At 30.6% G+C, this 22,435-nt stretch overlaps 2 protein-coding genes and 2 long non-coding RNA genes across 8 annotated transcripts in view; 3 read left to right on the plus strand and 1 right to left on the minus strand.

Annotated features, from left to right (window-relative positions):
- Window positions 1-22,435, minus strand: part of LOC408339 — a 114,397-nt gene that overhangs the window by 21,638 nt on the left and 70,324 nt on the right. The window lies entirely within an intron of this gene.
- Window positions 1,463-3,783, plus strand: LOC107965171. Its single transcript, XR_001704753.2, has 3 exons — window positions 1,463-1,876; window positions 2,440-2,855; window positions 2,943-3,783. It is a non-coding gene; the product is annotated as an uncharacterized LOC107965171 (long non-coding RNA).
- LOC107965173 lies at window positions 3,906-4,552 on the plus strand. Its single transcript, XR_003305550.1, has 2 exons — window positions 3,906-4,265; window positions 4,391-4,552. It is a non-coding gene; the product is annotated as an uncharacterized LOC107965173 (long non-coding RNA).
- The window catches only part of LOC102654166 (trichohyalin), a 58,791-nt gene continuing 47,997 nt past the window's right edge, over window positions 11,642-22,435 (plus strand). For 2 of the 5 annotated variants that reach the window (XM_026443578.1, XM_026443581.1), the window contains exon 1: window positions 11,642-11,999. The gene's annotated coding sequence lies outside the window, so the exon portion shown is untranslated. Of the gene's footprint in view, window positions 12,000-16,285; window positions 16,653-22,435 lie in introns of those variants that run through there. The other 3 variants (XM_026443579.1, XM_026443584.1, XM_026443580.1) reach the window with 3 other exon arrangements.

Consider the following 22,435-nt stretch of genomic DNA (forward strand, 5'->3'; position numbering starts at 1 on the left):
AGGGATCCCTAGATTTTAAAAAGGACAATAAAACTTTCATATTCACTTAAAACTTAAAATATCTCGATAGACGATTTTCACATTTGTCTAATCTTGCAAAAAAAATTTCATTGCTTGGTGGTAAAAATTGGATAAAATTTTAAAAGCAGTTCTAAATCTAGTCGATTGAAAAAAAATTCTATCTCTTCGAATCTAGGGATCTCTAGATTTTAAAAAGGACATTAAAACTTTCATATTCACTTAAAACTTAAAATATCTCGATACGATATTTTCACATCTGTCTAATCTTGCAAAAAAAATTTCATCGCTTAAAAGATAAGGATCGATCGATTTCGTTTTATATCCACGCTTTTCCTCTAAATTTTCATGGTGGAAAAATAATCGGCTCATTTTTCCTTCGCCTTTCCATTACGCCGATAATATACACGGTGGACACGAACTCGAGACGTTGCAACGATCGTAAATCACGGGTATTATGCAGCGTTGTCGATTCTTCTCCTTCCTGTCTGGATCGCCATTAACGAGATATTTGATACACGCCCACGCAGCCAACAGCAGGATCGTTTTCATGCCTCATTACGGAGTCATGATACAGCCCTATACAGTTTCCATCGTTTTAATCGAGATAATCGGCGTTGTTGTGTGCACGCCTTAAACATCGGAGAACGTTGTCACGTTGTTCACCTTTTAGCGTTTAACGTTTCGAGGATTTTTAACGATTTATTATTAAACATCTTTCCGAAATCCCTACCTTAATTCGAAGAAAAAATAAAATTTCAACTAAGAATACGCGATCTAACCAATAATTTGTTAATTTTAAATTTCAAATACGGAGAAATATTCCATTCGAAAAATGATGAACGATCTTCGAACGAGGGGGGATTCAAGCGTATAAAATATAGTAGTCTGCGCGGATTAATTTCCACAACTTTCCGAGGAGAGACAGCCTCCTCCTTTGAGCGAGTTTAAGCAACGAGTTTCGCATACATTCGTCGAATACCAGCGCGATTTCCCTGCAAACGGTTCTTCGACCGTTTTCCCTCGTTTCTGATTTTTCTCTCGAGACCAAACACCGGCCCTGCAATTTCTCTCTTTATTACTCTCCTCTACCTTCCCCGTTTGATCATTGGGGGACAATAAATTTTCCTCTGCGAATTTATTTTCCGAATTATTGCCGTCGAAATTAATTGTCGCGTGGAATTCACTTCCTTTCGCCAATCTACTACTCTTTTCGAGAATTATAATATTCATAAGAATTATCATATAAGAGTAAATAAGAATATCGATCATTTTGTACTGAGAAATGTGCATTGAAAAAGTTGGAATGTAGATTAAAATAAATTATAACAGAGTTTTTTTTTAATTTAATTTAATAATCCAATTTGCAAAAAAGATTTCGTTCCGAATCAGTTTCACTGAAATCCTTGAATTAATCATCCAACGTATCCTCAAAACTTGGAGCTTAGAGATCGGTGAAAAGATGAAGTTGGCATCGAATCCGTGGTCTTTCGACGTTACTTCGAGCAGTGGTAACAATTTTGAAAGAGGAGTTAATGCGAGAAGTTCCGGCAGGGAACGCAATTATCCGCCACTGCTCGAGTGCCGTAACTCGACAGACTTTCAACGTGTTCAACGGAAATTGTATTTTCTTCTTCTTCTTTCTCGTTCAACCGTGCCACTTTGTCTATTGGGAGGGAGGGGGGAGAAGAGGGTCTCTCTTGCCTCGAGAGATCGAATCGATAACCGATAATTCTTAGTGAAACTTTGCAGGGAACATCGTATGTACGATTTGTTTCATCTTACGTTTTAACAAATTTTGCGTGGAATTAAAACTAAACAGAAATCTTTATTTTGTGGCGTAAAAGAACGTAGAAAGGTAGGTTTCAAATCAAATCGTTTTATAATTCAAATTATTTTGTGATGTAATGGATACGGAAGATAGGTTAGAACAGTTACAATATGATTTCTGATTTAAATTAAGATTAGATTTGGATTGAATTCTTGTTTGTAAGCCTTCCTTTGTGAATCTTTCGCATAATATAGGACTATGTGCTACTTCAGGAAAGAGAATTACATCTAACCTTGTTATGATTCAAGAACAAAATTCCTTGCTTCAACTAAAAGATGATAGTGGAAATATATGTAATTTGACTATCAGTGAGAAGTATATACTTTATACTATCTGTTGATATAGATTCATCCTTGAACAAATGTGGCTTTTGAATCGTATAATAATCCTAAGATTTAGGTTAAGTCTCTAGGTTAGAGAAAGTGAATGCTAAAAATAAGTGTCAGAGACAGAGATAATAAACACAAAGGTGTAAGAAATTAAATATGAGAATTAAACATGAGAGAAAATATTATGGAGAATAGTCTTATGGAAAATAATCTTATCTAAATGTCTTAATGTAAATTTGAATTTAATGGATTGTTTTATAGAGAAAGGAGAAAAATTAAACAAAGGTAAATATCATGGAAAGGCAACAAGGATCTCTTTCGTTCTTCAACGAGTGTCCGATTGAAGAGTGCTACGTTAAAGAAAGTTTTAAAAGCACGCCTTTAATTTCATTCAATGCTATCGCTCGCCATGGAATGAACATTGAAAACACAGCCACTGTGAAACTAATGAAATTGATTTGCACCGTTCCTCCCCGAGAATCGACTTGGTAAAGAGTTCGAGCTCTCGAAGACACTGTTTCTTTTAATCTTATTTATTGTACTTGAAACAGAGCTGCCACTTACTAATTTTTACCACGAATCAAAAAAAAAAAAAAAAAAAGAAAGGAAAAATTGAGAAAGATATATTTTATATTTTTTAATAATATTGCGTATATCAACATTGCGAAATATTTAACGTAAATATCAATGAATAAATAGTTTGTTACATAATTGATGAAACAAACATTTTAAATTTTATTTTAATTATTTTTTTTTTTTTTCAGAATAAAAAAATTCGATTCTGAAAGCATCGAACAGTTATTCATTACGTAATGAGATTACTGCGAAGAAATATTGTATCACGAGCTACGTAGTTTCTCCTCGCTTATATCGAAGATCTTCGCGGAAACGGAAGTTCGACAAGGCACTGCTCTACTCTCTGCTTCTTCGAGACTACGCATTTTAATGAAGATTATTAAAATGAGATGGAGCTTAAGAAGTTCCGAAACAATATCTTAACGCGACTCGAGTTACGTGGCGAAGATCAGTGAAAGAGAATCTTTTTCAAAACGAGGAACGAATTTTATCGAGTAAACAAAATGAAGATTTAAAACGATAACGAATGAAAAATTCATCTTTTCGTTTCGAAATTTAAGTAAAAGTTAAAGTAATCCAATTTTTCCAACGACAAGAAAAGAATTGGAAGATTTAACCTAACCTAATTTAAATTGGAATATTTATTCTCAAATTCGATTTTTCAGTGTTTTTGGCTTTGAAAAAATTCTGAAATTGTTTACATCAAGATATTTGATGTAGAATGAAACAAATTATCGTTGAGTTAAAGTTGGACAAAACTTTTTTCCAACAATCTAACCTAATTCAACTCGGGACATTTATTCATACAAAACTCTTTCTTATCGTTTTTTTTCTTGGCTTTGAAAAAACTTTGAAAATACCGATCAAAGCCTTTAATTTGGAATACAAATCATTAAACGAGAGTTTAAAACTTTTTCGATATAAAATAAAATCTCGTTTCCAAGTTATTTGACGATAAAAATTTCCTTTTGATCTTCACTTATCTGTGACAAGAGTTAACGATAAAATAAGCAGAACGAAAAAAAAAGGTAATTTCAAATTTTTTTATCACCTTCAATCGTAGTTCAATGAACTTTTCACGAAAATTGCTTTTTTTTTTCTATCTCGAAATTTTGCATCGACAACAGGAAATCCTTGCCGAGGAGAAATTCCTTTAATCAACAACGTCTGTTTTAGGCGACAAGTTTGGAAAAAAAAAAAAAATTGGAAAGAAGAGAAAATAGAAAAAAAAGTAGAAACAGGCGAAGCTTGATTAAATTTCACAAATCGTTTTCATGCTACGGCTCGATTCATCAGGTGACTTCGCGCAATCAAACCTCTCTGGCTTTTATGGAAATTTGCCGAAAACCCTCGTGTTGAACAACTAAATTTGTAACAAATGAAATTTCGAGGATTACAAGCCGCTGAAACGTGAGAAAAATATTAATCCGAATAGGAATATGTTTCGTAATTATTCGTCAACAAGCGAATAACAAGAATGTTGTGTGGTTGTGGTGTGGTTTTCGTACAAGGTATGGAAATTTAACCTCAATTATCAGCTCGTGAAAAGTATAATTATTATCGATTTATTTGATGATAGATTTATTTTCTTGTATTATTCGTTATTTTCTTGTTTCTCTTTTGTTTTTCTTTTCAGAAGAAAAGGAAAGAGGATAAAAATTTCAAATGAACGAAAATAGAGTAAAATTTCAAGGAATGGAAGGCTAGACGAGTTTTCTTTCATACATCCGTTCAACGATTCTCAATTCAATGTTTCTCGAGCAGAGAAAGAAAAATAAAAATTCCGACTATTAAAAAAGTAAAATGAAAATTCAAAAACTCGAATTTAACGGAACAGAAGGTTAGAGGATTGATCAGGCGACGTTGCGACATATAAATTTCCCGTCACTTGTTCGATTCGCAATTCCAAGGTTTCGATTCAAGGGTGCACTGTGTATGCAAATGCGTGACGAGACAGTAAAAAATGAAAACGAATGATCAGCGACTCCGCATCGAAGAGAACAATCTCTGAGTTGGCAAGGTCTAAGTTGGTAATTGCATCTGCTATGTGTCAAACAAGATTAATAAAGCAAACCATTTGCATAAAAACCGTTCACGTCAAATTCAAAGTGTCAAAAAATGAACAAAATTAAATATGAAATTTTCTATTATAGTTGCAATAGAAGAAAATATTGTAAACTCATTTTAGATCATATTCACGATTATTAGTCCAAAGAAATTATTTTATATATAAAGTAAATTTACTTAAAGCCAATTTTAGGTTAGGTAGTATAATTGGATTTATATTTATATTTATTTACATTTCATTTATATTTACGGAATTAAATATAATATGTAAGTGTAAGAATATTGTATTTTAAATTGGTTAGTCAATATTTTTAACATTTCTTGTATCTGATTATTTATTGTCCATGTAATCGTGTGATGGTATTCATGCATAACTTTTACATTACTGTGATTGTATCATCCAGTCCTTGGATCAATTTTTGTTCAAGAAATTCTATTGTTCCACGATTATATATTGCACCATTGAAAAAGAGAATTCTGAGAATGCCAAAGTTCATTTTTTCTTATTCACTTCCGTCTAACAATCCTCGGCATACCTTTATCGATCATGCGTCACCAGGTTTGATACAATAGAAGAATTAAAATCTCGTCAAGCTTAAAGCCTGTTATACATGTGAATCAGAGAAAAAATTTTTCTCTTAAACTTCCATTCCCTTTCTTTCTTTTTTCTCGCGAGGAAAACATTTCCTTTCTTTTCTCATTTCTCCCTTTTCCACTTTTATTCGTATTCGAATATTGTTTTTTTTTTCTCGAGACGTCAATTTCGGATCAACTTTCATATGTACCAGTATCAATAATTTTTCGTACAGTTGGTATACTTGATGAAAATAAGAAATATTATCGACGGAAGGTAAAGTTCGCGAAAAAATATTACAATTTTTATACGGATCGGAAACAAAAGGAGAAATGTATATTCTAACCGTTCGTCACACAAGTGTGCATCATCATTCGCGATAATCGAGATTGTTACGTGACATTTATAAATCATGATATCGCTGAAACGTTATCTAATACCTTGTGCATCAATTCGTTGTACTATTTTCACATCTACGTATCGGTAACATTGACAACACGTACAAGCTGAGAATTCTAAGGGATAATTCTTAGAAGCAAAATAAATTGGATATCGAAATAATTTGATCGTCTGAATATTTTTGAAAATAAAACTTTATATCGGATAATAGATAATTTTATCTTATTAAAAATAAAATTTAGTCGTCCAGCGACCATAATCGATCTCAATGGAATTAAAATGGCGGATTGTTATCATCATTGTGCGATTTACAAAATTTGCAATTTGATTTCTTTCGCCTCGACACGGGAGAAAATTAATTTTTCGTTCGTCGATTAATCAGCATATATTGATAACTGTGTTAATTAAAGTGTATTGTGTTTATTAAGTTGAAAGATCGATCGAAACTTATAAATAATTCATACGATTCGTACGATTCAGATACACAGTGTATGTGAGTGTAAGTGGCATATAATCGTGAACATGTCTATTCAGCTTTTCGAACGGGGATAACAACGGCTCTTCAGATTACCAGAAATGGCATATCTTGTACGTGATTGCTTGTCTCGAGATGACATTTAAGACCAATAAACGAAGGCGTGAATTGGGAATTTTTAAATCGAAGATTGAATCATTATTTGTTTATTCGTATTTATTTAAACTAGTAATTATTTAGAAAATAAAATAAATATGAATCCCTTATTGGAAGATAAACAGGTTTGCACAAGTAAATTCACGTCTCTTCTCGCGAGGTTATGATTTTTCATTTCAATTTTTAAAATTCGTATTCGAGAGAATTTTGAATGAAAACGCAAATGTTTTTTGCAAACAAATTTTATTTTTATCAAAAGATACAATTTTTCAATTTACATATTATACGTATTATTGATACAAATAATAATTTCTTAATATATATCATGATTCATCTTTGCATTCTTTTTTCAAAAAATTATTATATCATTATTGTTGTTACTATAAGTGAAGTGATGATTCATGATTCATTATCTAAAATATTGTTTCCAGTGTGAAAATATTTTTTTATAAGCTATTGTATTTTAATTGTTCCCAATCATATTGTATTTTTCAATCAATCAAAATTTCTAATTTGTTTAAACGTTTGAACGATACGTTTGCAGATATCGTAATAACATCGATGATCAATTTTCGCCACGTGTTAGCATGCTCATCTTTCTCGTATAATTCAATCGTGTCGTGTTGAGACACGTGGGGAATTCCCGTGAAAAAAACACATTTACGTTCATCAGATTGAAAATCTCATTAATAATACGCTAAATTCATACGATGACTTTAATATTCAGTGATTTTTACGTCAGAGTGATTATTCAATTGGTATGGAAAAAATTAAATAATAACTAAATTATTGTTGCAAGTTGGATAATTTTAAAAGGATAATTGTATTTTTTTTCTTCATTGTTGTCATCTTCAGAACGAAGTTACAAGGAAATTGAATGCATTGTCATTTCAAATAAATTAGAATTTTCATTCAAAAAATTCATGCATTTATATAATAATAAGAAAACAATCTATATTATCGACACTATTAAATCAACAAATTCAAAGAAAATTTATCTTATTTTTTTTTAATAAAGAAAAAAAAATAGGAACGAGAAAATATAGCAAATATATGATATAGAACATCACTGACATCTCGTTCGATTATAAGATTATCAATTTTTCGTATTCACGGTTCGACCAACAGATTAATCCGATTGCAGAGAATTGTCGTTCGACTGTGTTTCAAACCGGGAGCTGTGAATGAATTATTAATAACGGAGAATCTCTGTGATCGCGGCCGAGCGATAAACGCGTGTTCGATCACTTATTTGAATCATTGTCAACGTGACTATTACCTGATTGAGGATAATTATACCGATGTCGTCTGAAAATAATTGCTCATGCCGATTCGAGTCGATCGACAAATTTCTTTGAATCTAGTAACATTTCCGAATCGATAAATCAGAATCTTCATGATTATGCACATATAGGTTATTTTTCATTATAATGAAAAATTTGCATAAAAATCGTTATTGTAAAAGTAAAATTATTGTAGCGGATACGTATTAAAATAGATAGAACTAACAAAAAAATATTAAGTTTAAAAATAATTTTCAAAAAGAAAAGACTTTTACTTTTAAATTAAATAAAATAAATCGATATTCGTATGAAATGAGTTTTTGGAATTGTTGTACTGTGAATTGAAAAGATTGAAGAAAATATTCTTTGCTAGGATTCATTAAAGGACACTAGATTATAATTCTCTAGGAGACTAGATTGCAATTCACTAGAATCTAGGGACACTAGGAAAAATATTCCAAATATATCAATATCTCTAAAATTATTTATCTAGATTAATAGATAAATAGTAACTTTTATTAATCGAGAAATTTATTCTTAAAAATAATGTACCTTATTTTTCGAAAATATGTTCTTTGTTCTCGTTGTAATCTTTGTTGCAATTTCATAGAAAAAAACGAGAATGGAGGAAAGTTTTTGAAAATTGTTTAAACGAATCGATTATACGATTGGAGATTACCATACGATGTAACGAGTATAAACAAAGCTGGATTTGTGAAAGAACACAGCTCGTAAAGTATGGAAACCGGAAAAAGTGTATAAAGTGTATATATGTATATATGTATACAGATGTATACACGCATAATTGCAGAGAGAAACAGCTATTCGAGTCGAGTGTTTGATTAACGAGCTTGCACCGCGCATGCGCGCGTACCGCGTGCATTTAACCGAGTTATGTAAATTATCGGAGAAGCACTCGGTCGTATCGGTAACGTGAAAAGGAAACGAATTTGTTTTATCGATCGAGTTGAAAATGAAAACGCGGAAAATGAGATGAATTTGTTCGCGAGATATTACAAGACGAAATTCTTCTTTTCCATCTTGCTCGTTTTGGAATAAATAAGCAGATTGGATTATCCTTCTAATTTGAGTGATTAAATTCTTTATGTAAATTGCATTATTATTCGTTTCAATATTTGTGTAAAATTGTGATACTTTTTATAAATATTTATGGGAAAAATAATATTTTATTTGGAAAATTTCGCGAAACATTTTATCCTCCATTAATTGTTCGGATTAAGCAATTTTTTTTTATCGGTTTTATCGGAATTTATAATTTTATAATACAAAATTATAAAAATAAAATTTAATAGCATGTTTTATCTTCCATTTATTTTCCATCCAGGATAAGTGGTAGATTATCTTATTAAGTAGATTGAAATTTTTTAAAATTTTAAAATTACACAAGATTACAATTTGATCAATAAAATATAAAAAGGATCTTTTGCAAAAATCCATCTCGATTCAATTAACACGAAATGTGTTAATTGACCAGTTATTACGAAGGTCTATCTTATCGTAATTAAAAAATAATTATCATCGTTAAGTCAAATTTTCTTGTTTATCGATTTTAACCATTTTCTTTTAATTTTACAAACATTCTTCACGTAATTCAATACTATATTTTTAACAAACTAAGTTTCAGCAGAATGAAGAGAGTTTCACAATACTTTCAACTGTTTCGAAATTCACAAATTCTTTTTCACTTTTAGAAATATTTTAAGGATTTCGTAGTAACTGGTCAATGTCACGTAGCAGATCATTGAACTTGTTTCTTATCAACTGCTATATAATGCTGAAAAAATGCATTCGTCGAGAACGAGATATTTTATCTAAAATATTAGTATACTAAAAACTGACTTTAAACATTTTTTCTAATTATTTATATACGTTTATCCTTTCTTCACCATATTTTATCAAAATTTACATTCCATTGCATTTCTATGCATTACAAGAAAGAATTGTGAAATTTAAAAAAAAATTAAATTAAAAAATTACATCTCATAAATAAATTTTCACCTATATTAAAAAAAAAATTTACATTGTAGAAAAAAAATTGATAATAAATAAGTATTGATAAAAAATACAGAAAAGAGATTTCATCGATACAATATCCTAAATATCGATATCCTAATATTCGCAATATAGAACACGTGCGATAATTAAAAAAATAAAAAAAAAGGTAATTTCTAAGCTTTTCGAAGTTCGAGGAGTTCGATACTCGTAGCGACGAAATTTCGTGCTAAAATTTGCTTTCTTGTAGTTGGTTTGCTGCAGTGAGATAACTGGCACCGAGATTTGTTAAACAAACTTTCCCACGCAAGATGACGCATGATGGGAGGAAACAGACGAGCAGCAACGAACTCTTTCATGTCGGAAAGGAGATAACCGCCGCAACGTGCAAATGTCTGCGCTGGAAGGATCTAGAGATATCGGGGAATCGGTGCCGCCATTCATAAAACGAGACGAGAAAGAATCCTTTAAAAATTAGAAAAAGAAATGAAACTAACCTCGATGAATTGATTCCTCAGAAATCGGTATATATATATTTCCAATGATTTCGATAATCTTCGAAAACAGAATCTCGTTTTCGAAAATTGGGATTAAAAAATTAAGAAAGAAAAATATTTTATCATCGCGTGATATAAATGCAAATATTATTTCACGCAATTTCACGGAATATTCTATTTACTCTCCCGTTCGAATTTCACACGCAAAGGACGCGCGAATAAACAATTTTTCCACTCTACTATTCTATCTGAAAATAATTTTCTATTTTACGATTCTTAAAATTCTCTGCTATTCTCGCACGATCAAACAGATTTGAATGCAGATTTGCACGACGCTCGACGCTTCCTTCGATCACGCACACACACACACACACGGATGAAATTCGATGGCACCCATAGATTTCTCGGTCAATATGTTTATGCGCCTCGTTGAACGCAAGTTTGCTTTTCACTCACGTTGCGCCACCATTCACGGCGAATATCGTGAAACATAAACAAGCGGGGTATAAGCAAGCGATATATACCCGATCTTTTTTCTCGTGTTATTTTTAGCGAGATCGTTTCAAGTTTATCTCTCTTTGGCCGAGCTGTTTGCCTCTTGGTTGTTTAATTGTACATTCGCTTGGTGTACGGAGTCGATCGAAAACTCGAGTGGCCTTCGTTAAAACTGACATAATTAAACATAATTGAACCTATGTACATTGTGCTTAATGTTGCGAAAGTTGCTCGGCTTTGCTTTCCTTACTCTCTTCGAATTAATATTATCCTTCCTAAATGTCGTCAAACCGTCGAATTGTTAACAAATTTTGAGTGAGATTCAAACGTATCACAAAATTTTATCATATTAATATATTTACGATTATATTAAAAATCGTTCAATTTAAATTACGAATTAATTTTTTCTATTATCGACGATAGATAACTTCACTTATTCCTACTTTCCACTGACTCGTTCAATATATATCACAAAATTTTAATTTTTCGTCACATTCAAATACAACGATAGACAACTTCACTCGTAGAGTACAAAATTCCCTATATCGAACCACCAAATTTTAATCAATATACGTACCTATATATATTTCAAAATTTCTGATTTTAATTAAAAAATTTTACACGCACTATTAATTAATATTAATTCAAAGACGAACAATAATAGATAAATTAATTTCTTCCAATTAACGATATCGCTTGAAAAAATCCTAAAATCCGTCAACGTACAATTTTAAAATAATCCAATTTCACTTGTGTGAATATAACCGCGTAAGATTGACGAAAAATAGGATCGAAAGGGACAACTTCACTCTGGTTCAAGAGTCTCCCGCACGGTAGAGAAATGTCGGTGGAAAGCGTGGAGGGGGGAGGGGAAGAATCAGAATGATCTGGCAGGGGAATAATAACGAGGCGGACGACACGAAGCGAAGTCAGAGAGCGGACGAGGCTTTATAAATCGCGAGGATGTTCGCCAGCGCCGAACCAGTGACACCTCGGCCGCGATCGATCGTGCTAGTGGTACACGGACCGTTCCAACGACCACGTGCTCGCGATACAACATCCGCGGGTATCGATTTCCCTTCGAAATTCGAGAATTGTCTCGATTCTTTAAAGCTCCATATTGCTCGTACGTAGAGTGGACAAGTATACGGTATACGTATATACCGTATATACATATACATATATATGCGGGAAAAGTGCTTGTACCGCTCGGTATAAGGTTTTTCGAAAAAGAGTGGTGTTTGTTACGATCGGAAGAGTATTTGGGGAATATTTTCGTCTTTAATGTGAGTGTTTAATCGAATACGTATTATTCGACTGCGGATGTTTATGCGCTCGTGCATTGAAATTTAAATGTGACAAAAATGCGCTAATATCATAGTAATTTATATTTGTGCTGTTATCGGACGTTTATAATAAGAAATTTGGAATCGATCTTTTTTAAATGTGTTTGTACTTGATCTTATTTTGCATAAACATTCGTGGATCGATTATTTACATTTATTTTTAGTTTATCGAATAATTTTTTAATTTTTTAATTTAGGATTATTTTATTCCATTCTTGAGATATATATATTGGGTTATTATGTACAGTAAGTGTTTGCAATTTCAAAGCGAAAAATTACGTTTTTTAATCGAATCACAAATGAATTTTTTGTTAATATATTTTGTTCAAAGAGCATTATTAATGATTAATTTTTTCATTTCATGTTGTCACGATTTTTGACAAATTTCACTATCGATCACCGTTATTTCGTTAAATTATATATGTAATTTTTTTTTTTTTAATTTCGCGACAATCATTTGTCATCATGCCAATATAGATATTCGCAAAGAACGATTATTTTACAGCATGTATAATATAACAGTTTACATAATCGTGATACATTTTCATTTTACAAATTTTTTGTATTTTATTCGAACAAAATATTAAATTTTATCACGATCGAAATCCCTCCTTTCCAAAGATTTCCTTTGGAAAAAGTTTGTCCAATTACGCATGTATTTCCGTGAAAATACTCGTCGTGCTTAATTGCACAAAATAAAGTGCAGTTACCCAGAAATTTCGCTTTCTCATTCATTCACGTATCGTTTATCGTTTCATAGAAACGATAATAATAAATTGACAAGTTGGAAAAACCGACCAATTATTCATCACTTCACAGTTTTATACGCATTCCAATTAGGCGTGTTTACAATAACACGACGCCATGGATTCGATAAAATTATTCGATCTAATCGTCGAATACAGAGTTAATAAAGAAAAACTCATTCGAGAGAGATTGTGTTATCGTAGGAATCCAGTTAGCCGTATGAATTACAGTCGGAGAGAAATCTTCGTATGCAAATTCGAATTAATCAAAATTAACAATAATTCTGTTCTCCATGAAATATTTAGATTACGTGAGTGTGTATTACAGATTATTTTCATGAGGATTTTTCAATTTTTGTCATTAATGGAATATCGAAAATTATTTTTTTTTTCCCAAAATTTCATAAATTTCTAATAATACAAATTTTGTAAGGCAAAGATAATAAAGATCCTGTTGAATTTGAAAATCTCTCAAGAAGATACATTTTCAATGAATTATTTATTATAAAAAAATACGAAACAAATTTTTTTACATATATCCAAATTATTTTATCAAATTTTCCAAAAAATGGGTGAATTTCGTTGTAGAATAAATTTGTATGATTGAATGTTTTATATATATATATATATATATATAAATTTAATTATATCTAGTTTTAAAATATCACTGTCATATTTAAATATCTTCTTCTTGAAGCTTTTAAAAGGAATTGCAGAACCTTGAATAATTCCTCTCTCTCTCTATCTCATTCATTATTTCTATAATTTAGCCGTAGATAGTGAGAAAATTAACCATTAAATATAAAATATCGAGTTAGTATCAGTCGTTTACATATAAATGAGATTACTTTCCAATCGTTCATTCAAATATAATTTCCAAGACATTCGAAGAAGAACGTTCCAACATTTATCTATATATAAACGGTGTTTATTTTCGTATCCTTTACGATACTTGGCAAAACAGTTATTTTTAACTGTATTATAATTTTTTTTCTTTTTTTTTTTTAAGATTCGTCTTACATAAGTAGTTTGAAGAAAAATAATTATTTATCACGTAATAAGTTTATTATTTATATTTAATAATAATTGTTTAAATAATATCTCGATAATTTTAATTATTTTATCGATTATTTCGATCATTCGATTTTTCGTAATTTCATATTTGAATTGAATATTAATTTATCGCGTACAAATTTATTTAATTTATTTATACATTTTTGGTAAAATTTTGGTAAAATATATAAAATCGCGAGTATAATAATATTATTTCGAATTGAATACCATTGAAGGCATTGGTGATTAAAATTGCATTATTAAGTGACATAAATTGATTAGAGAAAGTTCAATTTGCTTAAAAGATGAAAATAATTAACTAATAAATCGTTTGTTTTTTGCGCCAACAAATTACCATCATCGAATAATTAAATGTTCATACATTCCAATTAATTTCATTATTTTATCACGTGTTGGTTAATTTCTCATTAATGAATCACTTAATTAAAACGAGTCGTGCATCCTCCGTTTGGTAAAAGAGAAGAAATCTTCGATGGTGTAACAAGAATTACATCTCTCTCTCTCTCTCTCTTTCTCTATGACTGGATATATAATGGATATATTTGGAAAGTGCAAGTTGTTTTATCAACGAATGACGACACTCCTTTCTTTTTCTTGCACATCGTAGTATCACAAATATTTTTTTTTTTTTTTTTATTTATCACGAGTCAAATAAAATTTCCTCGACGATTCTTTCATAGAAGAGAATGATAAAAAAATCTCGACTCGAGAAAGAATCGATAAAGATTCTTTTTTTTTTTCACAAAATGAAAACTAGATTAGATAAAAAGGAGAACAGAATTAAGATTATTCGTATAATCGACAAGTGGCAAAGATTTCGTTGATACTAACGTGATGATTGGAATAATTACTTTTATCGTTTCATCGAATAAATTACAAATCAATTTTCCTGCCCGCGAAATATAAATTTCCACGCAAGAAAACAAGTTCCGGAAACCAAACTCGTCCTCGATCAACAACACATCCCCGAACTCGTTAAAACTTCGCTATATTCGTTTATGAGAACAACAAAATTCAAGTAACACCTCGTTCGAAATGAAATTTCACTCCAAACACATGGCGTTCAAATACTTGTATTTGAACGTTCAAAGTATCGAAAAATATTTTCCATATATTATGGAATACATATTTATTAATGCAGAGAAGTAAACTGGACAGAAAAATATAATTTTATATGAAGACACGATTATAAATTCTGTGACATACAAATTTTTACGCCTCGATCTATTTAAATTGAGAACCACTGTTTTATATAACTGTACGCGTTTTGCTATCTGCTCTTTCTTTTCAATTCTTTGGATTGCGAATTATTTCTATTTCACTTTTTCTATATCCTTCATAGGTTGAGAACCACTGCTCTATATCATTACTATTTTCCATTATTCACTTTCCACCGAGATCGTTTCTATTTCACTTTATAATTTTTTATCTTCCTCGTGATTTTGCGATATTTAAGTTCAAATAATTGCCGCTAGGGGGACAGGCGAATATTGGGATTCGTTTATATCCATGTTTTTGTGAATCCTTTGAGTGGTGGTGTATCTATGGACTCGAGTTTTTTTCTAAGAGAGTTAATTAGTCATGCTCTTTCTGGTACACATGCAAGTTGAAATAATTGCCTGTGTCTCAAGAGTTCTATCTTAGCTTTCATTATTGAATTCAGTATGGATAGATCTTAAGATACTGAGACTAGTATAAATTGTTTATTTCACAAACAGTGTATAACTTGTGTCAATCATATAGGTCAATAGTTGTCCTTGGACTATTCAATGTTATCTAGATTTGTCATTATTAGATATTCCTCATCAAGTGATCACTTATTCTTCAAATACAAGTTTCATATTTAATAATTTCTCAATATTTATCTGTGAATATCTGTACTGATGAATTCGATTGATTTTTATAGATTAACATATAATTTCATATAATCTAAAATGCAAATTTTCTTCTATTGTCACATCTCACGAAATTTGTTTCAATCTTTCTACATTTACCAAAATCCTCAGTTTCCATTAAAACCAACCATAATTCCCACGTGACCACATATTTTATTTCATCGAACACGTACCATACTTCACAATCATTCGTCGGTAAAACTTTTTCCCCTAACCTCTTCAAATCATTTTTTCCCTTTAAAAATAATTTTAAATAAATACAAAAAAAATTAATAACGTGTGAATCAGAAGAGATTGTGTAAGATGTACAGAGACACACTATATAAGAGCGAATCGCGGCACAAGGTAATGAGCCTGTTCGTTCCCAAAAGATTTGCAGCGCGTAGAACAGGGTTACGAGCGCGGAAAGCCCGACACGAACGTGCTGGCTGCCGTTCTCATCGATCGTGGCAAATTGGATTGCCGCTAAAACGGCGGGGGCTATCTTATGGCTTATAGGGATATAGTGTCCAGTGCCGGTGGGAACTGTGCAAAGTTCCAGTAACGAGAGTGAATTCTGACGTTCCACGCGTGCATCTTCGTCGATCCGAGGGGGGGAAACGCGATTATCGACCATCGGTATACGGCGCGTGCAACCGGCCGTTTATCGTGATTAACGAAAGTCAACGTAGTCTAACGAGACCACGAACGGCCGGCCTCGGTCACGTGCGCACGTGAATCACTTCTGCTTGCACACACACTGCCGACTGAATTGTGAGAATGCGGCATTGTTAGAGTCGATGCAAGAGGAATGTAGGTGACTTGTGTAAACTTGGCCAGTCGCGAGGTGTAGAGTAAAGACATTGATAACGTTCGAGGTCGGATGGAAAGGTTATGATGTAAGTAGGTAATTCAGCAGTTGGTATTTCTTTCTCTTGATTTTGATTTCGTAAGTAGAGAACGGGTAGAGAATTTTTAATGGTGCTTTTTCGTTCGAATTAACTTAAATATTAATTCGTTTTTTACATGTCTTTTTTTTTGGTTTCTTTTTTAATTTTAGACAAGACGATAATGAGTGTTAATGAGATAGAGAAATTTTTTATTGGTATAATTTAAATTAATTCAAATATATAGTTTATATATAGTTTATAAATGGTGAAAATTATCGTAGATATTTCAGGAATCGATGACTTTGAATAGTTTGAATAACAAAATAAATGTTTGGTATCATTTTTTTTTCTTCTGTGACGATTAAAAAATATATATTTTTATTTTTCGCCTTTTTTTTGCAATACTTGAACGAGAATCGATTTGGAAGTTAAAATGTATTTGATGTATGACTCTAATCGAGATCTTGTCTTGTTTTCAGTGGATACATTTATCGATTAAGTGTATATTCGTGTTTACAAAAAAACAGATGACTATATTGACGTTTGCACGTGCAATTAAGTTATATAATTATTAACATGTTTACTTGCTTGAATCTTTAAAGTTTATTACACATATATTTATACTCCTAAGAAAAATGATAAAATATTTATCCATACTTATATATTACATTATTATTAGGGTGATTCAAATAAATTTTAAATTTATTCTAGAAACAAACAATTTATTATATTATTATATTCCATTTTACATTTGGAAATTTCCAAGGCAAGAGTGGATCGATTAATTCAACTTGCAAGTGAGTTGGTATAAAAATTTAAACAATATTATGTAAAACAAAATTATTTTTATTATCAATCAACTTATCTTACGTAACATTATTACGTATAAAGAAAACACGAAAGTATAAGAGAGGTTTGAAATAATAAATTACAGAAAATTCATTTAAACGGTATTTTCCATAGAAACAAAAGTATTCGAACATATTTTTCGCGGAGAAATAAAGAGAGTGCAGTTGCATTGCAGAATATTCTCGTGACAAAGTCGCAATGTTGTTAAAACTTTTTCGTAAATATACGTGTGAAAGCGTTTTCAGGATATATTTTTTTCTCTCTCTTCTCCTCTCTGTTGGAAAAACAGTTTGTGCTCTCTCATAAAAGTAACGACGAAAAATGCGGTATTGTTAGAAATTAACGACCAACAAGGATGTAATTAGCCGGAAATGTTTGTACGTCGACTGTCGTAACAATTTTAAAAAAGGATAAATTTTTTTATTATTCGTACGAATTTTTGAAAAATTCATCATCACTTCATTTTTCTCATTATCTATTTATCTATTTTTGCAACACGATTTTTATAATAAATTTAAAATATAATTACATTAAAAAAGTCTCATTTTTATTAATATTTACACATTAACGTGGTCTGTTATGTAAAACAATTTTAAAATAGGAATATATGAATTTATTTTTCAAAACTAAATATTATTCATACTTGTATCTTGATTCATTCACAGTCCTTGTAACACTAATGACATTCTGTAACAAGAATAATTAATTATTATTGGATAACAAGCTACATATTTTCTTCCAATAACAATATCGGCCAACGCTTGCATATCCATAGAGTGATCAGATTCCATCAAATCCTTTTCCTCCTCTGTTCTGATCTTTTAAACTTGACTCCTGTCAATTTGCCTTGACCAAGATCGAATCAAGAGTGTAACGTTTCATTCTTCGCACGAGGATAAATTATCGTTAATTCCATAAATCAAACTTTATTCAACGTTATCTAATAAATCTATCTCTCCACGAGTAGAATAAATTAATTGCTGTTGTTACGCAATAAATATAAATGCAAGACGACAAGAATTTTTCAATAAATATTATCATCAAGCAACATCTTTCTTCCTCCAATTATCTTCCCATTTTCTCCCTTCAATATTTACAGACATCTTGTTTAAAAATTAATTTCTAAAATTCTTCTATCCCAAGAACTTCCAATATCCTCCCACATTCTCTCTTCCATTTTCCTTATTCCTTCATTTTCCTCGCTCGAGAGAAATTAAGAGAATCGTCGATCCTATTTTGATAATCGATCTCCCTCCTCCCCTCCTCGATATTTCTTGTCCCTCTTGTACCGTTGGGTGTCGCGCGACGTCTCATTTGGAGGACGAGTTACACGAGGTCGTTACACGAATCGATGATTCGGCCATCGCGGGACCATAAATTCTGCCGGCCAATATCGATTTCACCCGTGTAATATGGCCGTCGTTATATCCGACACACGCAATTTACACGGACGCGTGAGCACAAACGGATTTGCACGCGTTGCCCCGTGCACGGTGTCGTCAGATAAAACTTGGATTGGATTGGATTCTTCGAGACGAGAATCAAAATATTTCGAAATTTCATTCATTTTTCTTGTTCGACCGAATCGAAAGTTTGTATTTTTTTTTTACATATTTTATTTATTTAATGACGCGTAACAATTTGATTGGAAATATTGACAACAGAAATATTGGAGAATTATTACAATATTTAGGCAACAATGATATAAAGTATTACGAAATATATAAAAATATAAAAATATAATAAAAAAAAATGAGATGGGTAAAATTTTTCTTTCAAGAAAAATATTCATGTTTCTGATAATAGCGATACGACGAGAATTTATTGTAATATTTAAATAATTCTCGATTTGCAAATTGCAAGTATTAGCAAGCGATATTTGTATTTGCATATTTTTAAAGTATGAATATGAATTATTCGATGAATCTCGTGAAAAACAGGGAAAAAAGGAAGAAATGAAAAGAAGAGTAGAGGGAAAAGGAATTGCACTTCCCTTTGTTTCCGCTCGAGTACGCCATTGAAAATCACGCGAATCGATAGAGCAATCGATAGGATGGGAGAATTCTCGTCTATGTGTAAATATCAGTTTCCGATAATCGTGGTATTTCCGAGAGTGAGACTTTGTTCACGTCCCGAATAAAAACGTTTTTCCTTTATAACCTTACCGTACTATAATTTCTTCGTATTAATTTCGTTTCGCCGTTCCTTCTTAAATTAACCTCAAAACGAACGCAACGTGTATTCGTACGTAACGCGCTCGCGACTGCTATTCGAGAGGTTAAGTGATTCAACACTGTGGACAAACAAACAAGTGGGAATTTTTTTATTTTTGATTATCTTCTCTTCGATTTTCCCTTCTTAAGAATCAATTTATTCTAATCTATAATTCGAATTCTTTTTATTTTCAGTTGAAATCGCTTTCAAAAGTGACTAGAATAAATATTTTCATCTCCGAGCGTTAAAATGAGGTTAGAGCGTACGTACGAATTTTTTAAATTCGGATTTCTCCTTTTCCAATCGAACGTTCGAATGGAAAACGTTAGTGTTGATTATTTTCCGCATTCTCGCGTGTTAATTTCCATGAATACAATGGGAGGATATAACTTGGCGTGGCATGACAGGGTGAGAATGAAATTTAATACATACGTACATTGATCAATTGTCAATTAATTCGATCTTGTTAGTAAGTAGGCATACAATAATCGACCATATCCATTCACAGGAACACTGTCAATGAAACGTGTTGACAAGGTTTTATATCACAGTGTCTCGAGCAACGTTTTAGTATCCTGCACGTTGTATCGAATAATTGGCTCTTTGTGCCACGTGTTCTCCTCGTTGAAACATACGAATGCGATCAATCAAAGGTATTTTTTTTTTTTCTAAATTCTTATATTTGTCCAAAATTAATATTGAAAATATAATAAATTTAAATCAAGAGTGAAAGTTGACAAAAACAAGTAATGCATGTTAACATGATTTGACATGAATTATAAATCTTTTGAATAATTGTATTATTATTATTTTCAATACCTAAAGTGAAAAGTTTATTTGTATCTAGTAATTAAATTAATATTTATATTTGAAACTTAACAGAGAATGTTGATAAATTATCTAATTAACGTGACTAATTGTAGTAATCAAACATTATGAATAATTTAATTTCTATAAATATAAATAAGATAGTAAAATATTATATATGAAGGAAAGATGAATTGTTCCTTTGGTTATTAAGTTAAAAAAAAAACTTTATATCTCAATATTTCTTATATAATTGAGTAAATATAATATAAACATAATATTATTTTTGACAGATAAATTTCTACAGTGAAGTTACAGATATGAGTGAAGTCCATCATTTAGATAACAAAATGTTCAAGAAAATGTACGTTATCAAAAATTAATTACATTAATTTCCATTGAAATTATATGTACAATTTATAATTCTTAATTAATATACATTTTCTTGTTTTTAAAATCAACTGAATATAAACATATATAAAAATGATTTAAAATTATTTTCTGATTATTAATAGGAATTATTAAGATTGTAATATTCAATATTTTTTATATATATTCATCAAGATTGAAATGTATTCAATATCTTTTAGATTTTAGATATTTCCAATATCCAATATAATCTCAATATTTAATTCAAGTGTGAAATAAAAATGAACTAAATTATTTTCTTTACTTATCAATCTTCAATTATAATTTATAATTACAATGTTATTTCCAATTTAATTTTGAATTTTTTTTTTGTGTCACTGCACATAAAGAAGAAGAGCTCTACATCTCGTCATACGCGACTTTGATGGAAATATTTCAAGATCATTGATCACGGCCATAATCTTGTTGCCAATGTTTTATGCTACCAACAGTACGCATATTTCAAACGATAACAAATATTTTACGATATATTTTATCTTATTATGATATCAGGCTTCAATGATATCATTCATTTCTCTCGTTTCATGGCATACATGTTTCATTCAAAAAAAGAAAAGAAAAAAAAAAATAAATAAACGAGTATCGCCTCTTAATGCGTTTCCTTGGGTCGTAATCCCTGCAAAACGAGGTCAGGTCGAAGTTCAATTCGACTTTGACATGTACGTATTATTTTATATTCCTTTTCACGTTGCATAAACTTTAAATGGAATAACAGTGGCTATTCGATTCAATTACTTAATATTAATAATAATATATACATTTTTTGAAAAAAAGAAACTAATTTACAAGTTATAGGTTATAAACTTCTCTTTTAAAAACTTTTTTAATTTTGCATTGAATAAAAAAAAAAATCAGATTATAAAATTTATTTCATTCACTTTTACTAAAATTTTAAATACCAATAAAACTCGTAAATATTATATACTTTTAAATTTCATCGATAACATTATTTTCATTGCCCAAGAGATATGAATATTTTCACGATAGGTCAAATGTTTTCGAACAATGCTACACAATGTATTCCTTTATCTCTTTATCTTTTTTTTTCTTTTTTTTTTTTATTACATATTCGAATAAATATTCGAACAAAAAAGGGGAAAATGAAGGACAGAGAAGCATGTAATGAGAAAAAGGAAAGATGTATGGAATGAAATGGGCGAGAGAAAATTATCCTCAACTTATGATATCATATTTTTTTAGATATTAAAGCTAGTATTATACTTTACTAGGAGAGGGCGTACAATATAAAACCGTTCTCGCGAAATTTAGATCTCGCTTATGAAAATTGAATTGTTTTGAAAAAAGTCATAATTTTTTAAACGTTACCAATATCTTTCTATCATTTAATTAAACTTTTCAAGAGTCCTACTAATTTTCTCTCTGAATACATGACGTTTGATAAACCTAACCTAGAAAATTTTTCATTTCAAGCGTGGATAATAACCTAACCTCTCTCTTCAAAATTTACCAAACTCGTACGTTTCTTCTTTTCC

The sequence above is a fragment of the Apis mellifera genome, linkage group LG11, assembly GCF_003254395.2.
Source record: "Apis mellifera strain DH4 linkage group LG11, Amel_HAv3.1, whole genome shotgun sequence".
NCBI lineage: Eukaryota > Metazoa > Arthropoda > Insecta > Hymenoptera > Apidae > Apis > Apis mellifera.